The sequence below is a fragment of the Chinchilla lanigera genome, unplaced genomic scaffold (assembly GCF_000276665.1).
Source record: "Chinchilla lanigera isolate Chin_1 unplaced genomic scaffold, ChiLan1.0 scaffold00057, whole genome shotgun sequence".
In the NCBI taxonomy this organism is placed as follows: domain Eukaryota; kingdom Metazoa; phylum Chordata; class Mammalia; order Rodentia; family Chinchillidae; genus Chinchilla; species Chinchilla lanigera.
Window position 1 is genome coordinate 5136791 of NW_004955458.1, and position 1123 is coordinate 5137913.

The window sequence follows — 1123 nt, forward strand, 5'->3', positions numbered from 1 at the left end:
AGAATAGCAAAGGCAATTCTGGGCAACAAAGGCAAGGTAGGGGGTATCACAACCCCTGACTTGAAGTGATACTATAAAGCTACTGTGCTAAAAAAAAAAAAAAAAAACCCTTTCTTTTTTTTTTTGGAGGCTAAGAATAGGAAAATTTGTTGGAGAAAAGGAATGGGGAACAGGAATAGGTCCTAAGAGACAGGAGGGGTCCTGAATGGGTTGCCATAGACCATCATACTTAACTGTCATCATTTTTGTTCCCACTACTGTCTCATAAGTCTTCAATTAACATTGGACTTAATGGAAACTTTGTTAAGCCCAGCCTGCAATAAGTGGTTGTTGGGTGAATGGGATAAAACCACTGACAGCTGTGTTAGCAGTGCACTACAACAGGCTGCACAGACAGGAAGTGCTCATTCAAGGAGACCTCTATTGCTGGACATGAGAAATTGGGGGCAACTGTTCTACAGGAAATGGAAATTCAGACCAGAATTTGGGGTTTGGAGAGTTCGAGGTTCCAAACACTATGACTGTATTTGAGTAAATGTAGATTTTCATACACAAATGTTATTTTTTAAAATGAATAAATGTAGATGGTTGTACATGAAAAAATGAGACATTCCCTGAAAATAAACCTTACTGCATCTTTTGGAGCAAAAATTAATGTAAGACCCTCCCTTACCTTTGGGGAGATATGATATGTGACAACTAAATGGAGATGTCTAAGACAGCACTGAATAAATGAGCCTAGAGTTCAGGTTAGAAATCAAAGATGGAGAGAGAGAAACACAAAAATGTCAGATTTTAGCTGGGCATGGTGGTGCACACCTGTAATCCCAGCTCTCAGGACGCTGAGGCAGGTGGATTGCTACAAGTTCAAGGCCAGCCTGAACTTCACAGCGAGACCCTGTGTCAAAAAAGATTAAAAAAAGTCCTATTTTAGTAACAGATGCTAGGTGACATCATTAGAGTAGATGAGATGTCAAAATTTGTTTTGTTGTTATGGAGTAGTTGTTGGGGTTTTTTGCAGTGTTGAGGACAGGATCTTACTACATTGGCAATGAGGTTTTGTTGAGATGTAGTGGTGGTTCGGGTTTTGTAGTGTTGAAGATTGAACCCAGAGGCCCTCTAC